The sequence below is a fragment of the Tupaia chinensis genome, unplaced genomic scaffold (assembly GCF_000334495.1).
Source record: "Tupaia chinensis unplaced genomic scaffold, TupChi_1.0 Scaffold138910_1, whole genome shotgun sequence".
Taxonomy (NCBI): domain Eukaryota; kingdom Metazoa; phylum Chordata; class Mammalia; order Scandentia; family Tupaiidae; genus Tupaia; species Tupaia belangeri.
The window spans coordinates 1,144,841-1,147,811 of NW_006198801.1; the positions used below are offsets into that span (position 1 = coordinate 1,144,841).

At 55.6% G+C, this 2,971-nt stretch overlaps 1 protein-coding gene across 1 annotated transcript in view; it reads left to right on the forward strand.

Annotated features, from left to right (window-relative positions):
- The window catches only part of KCNK6 (potassium two pore domain channel subfamily K member 6), a gene marked incomplete in the record, with an annotated part of 15,473 nt that continues 12,502 nt past the window's right edge, over positions 1 to 2,971 (forward strand). Inside the window, 1 exon segment of the mRNA XM_014592956.2 lies at positions 1 to 151.

Here is a 2,971-nt window from a genome sequence, read left to right on the forward strand (position 1 = left end):
GCCCTCGACGCCTGCGTGGAGCGGGTGCTGGCAGCCGGGAGGCTGGGACGCGCTGCTCTCGCCAATGCCTCGGGGTCTGCCAACGCCTCGGACCCCGCCTGGGACTTTGCCTCTGCTCTCTTCTTCGCCAGCACGCTGGTCACCACCGTGGGTATGTGAGCTCTGCCCCTGCGTCCCGAGCCAGCTAGGACCGGTGTCCCCCACCTCGTCCCCACCCCCTAGGGACACAGGATGCCTCGAAAATACCCTTGTCCCATTTCTAATCCCCTCTGGACCGAAGATCTGAAAACGCCCAACGAGGACCTGAGTTCCACATTAGTTGTTCCCGCCACCCCCACAACCCCGCCAGGAAGCCTTCTTACAAGCTGCTCCTCCTAAACTGGAAACCCCCAACTCCTTCCAGTGAGCATTTGGGACCCCAATTCTCTGGTCTTAACTCTCCTGGGGACCCAAGTTCCGCAAGTACCTCTGGACTCAGACTCTTGCCGTGCCAGGACCCTGCCCTTATCTCTGGGCTCTCTGCTGTCCCCTCCAATGATGCAGTCCTGGGAACCCCCCGGGAAACCCTGCCCCCATCTCCTGACCCTGGAAACCCGGACCCTGAATCTTCCCCATCTCAGAGCACCATCATTCCTCCCAAGAGAAATCCCTCAGCACCCACCTGGGGTGGGGCCCCATGTGAGACGCCCACCCCTCTGGACCACTCTCCCGCAAGGGTCTTTGCCCTTCTCCAGACCAGGGACCACCCCCATCCCTCTCCTACCTCCAGATACAAGAGTCCTCACTCATCTTGACATCTCCCTGGTGTTGGGGAGCCCTCATGTAGGGTTGTCCTCCCAACAGGGACACCTTTTGTTCCCTCTGGATCTGGGTACCCCCTCCAACAGCCCCAGCTGTGTCTGTGTGAAAGGGACCCACCATGGAGGGGGCCAGAGCCTCCAGAAAGGACCGCTATTAATTCTTTCAGTTCCAAAACCACCTCCCGGCAGAACTCCGGGGCCCTTTTCAAATCAGCGACACCCCAGGACACATCTGTGAACCATGATACCCCTCAGTAAGAGCCCCAGGAACACCTCAATCTCCTATCAGGGACCCCAGCATCCTCCCTGCTGTCATGAGAACAGAATCCATCTTCTACCCTATCCCACCCCCAGGATACCATCCCAGGGTCTCTGACCCGACACCCCCGTTCACCTTGGATTTCCCAAATAAGAGAACCTCCTGGGGACCTGACCCCTCCAATAGCCTTCAAACCCACAGTTGGTAACTCTCACGTCACCCCCATACAACTCTGGTCTGTTTTGGACCTGAAATTCTCACCTCCAGGATGCTCCAGGCCTCCCACACCCCAGAGTATCCCCAGTATCCACTCAAAACCCCTACGACTTGGAGCTGAGACACTGCCCCCCACAACCTCCTTAGCAATATCTACCCCTGTCACTGCCCATAGGCATCCTGGGCTCAGAGCCCCCTCCACCTGAGACCTCTTATGACCCAGAAAACACCTCCAATTATGCCTGTCCCTGCCTTCCTTTGGACCCATGACCCTAGCCCTAAACCAGGACATCGGCCCTTGATTTAAGATTATCAGCTCCAGGGCCAGGAGGTATAGTGGTTAAGGTGCTGGGCCCCACGTGGTCAGCTGGAGTTTGAGTCCCAGACCCAGCACCTTGAAATTCACACTGGGTGTGTGCCCCAAATCCCAAGAGAGAATGGATAAAAAGGGATTGTGGCTGGCCATAACCCCTGGAGGGTGATTTCTCACTTTCTCTGTGACTCTGGTGAGTGCACCTGCCCTATAGCAAAAATCTCAAAGAGAAAAAAATAAGTTTACCAGCTCCCAGACTGTCTTTTTCAAACCCGCACTCAGGTGGGACCGACCCAACCTCCACCTACTCCAGCTCTTGAGAACCTCAGGCTCTGGAAAATCCCTTCCCTCCTTCCTCACACCCATAGACTCAGGAAATCCCTTCACTGTTGGGTTTTGCTGCTCTCCCAGCCCCCCAAGTTCCTCATTGTGTTTGGGATTTGGAACCGGAGGAAGCTGGGCAGGGCCAGCCCAGACTCCTGGCTCCCCCTTCCAGCCAACAGCACAGCAATAGAGGTGAGTTTTGCTTTCGGTGCCTCATGGTGAGGCCTGGCAAACCAAGGTCACACACAGGCTGCTTGCCTGGATGCTTCCTCACCATGTGGAATTAGCCCACCTCCCTGGGGCCCGAGCTCCCCCACTCTGCCTAAGCCGGCCAGACCTGTTTCTCACCTTCAGGGGAGGCTACCTGAACTTTCCTGGGATGCGTTAGTGCCACCCTCTGCCTCCTCCCAGATCCTAGCTTCTAAGGAGTCAGCCTTGGCAGAGCCTGGGGCGGCGTCCCTGCTCATACGCTTGCTCTCGCTCGTATGTAGACCTCAGTGCCCTCATCTGTCCAGTGGGGACAACAACAGGCCCTACTTCACAGTAATGGGAATAGCCTAGCCTCGCAGAGAACTACCACACAAGGTGCCTGAACTCCCTTCCTCAGCACAGCAGCCTATGAGGCGGTACCGGTCTTTTGTTGTGGTTGTTGTTGTAGAGATTTTTGCTATATGGCGTGTGCGCTCACCAGAAAGACAAAGAGAGACAAAAGCGAGAAATCACCCCCCAGGGGGGATGGTCACGCCGCAATCCCTTCTCCTCCATTCTCCTCTCGGGATCTTGGGCAGGCACGCACATGTGCCCGGTGTAAATTTAAGCCACCAGGTCTGGGACTTGAACTGCAGTCGACCACGTGGGAGTGCAGTGACATAGCCATTAAGCCAACTGCTGGTCCCTGACTGGGTCTTTTTTAACAGTGAAAATGGAGGCCCAGAGAAGTTGCACAAGATTACACAGCCAGGATGGTAGAGAGTAGAAATTTGAACTGAGAAAGAAAAGCAGTTCAGAGCAGTCTGGAATGTTAAGTCCATTTAAGTTTTTTTTTTTTTTTTTTTTTTT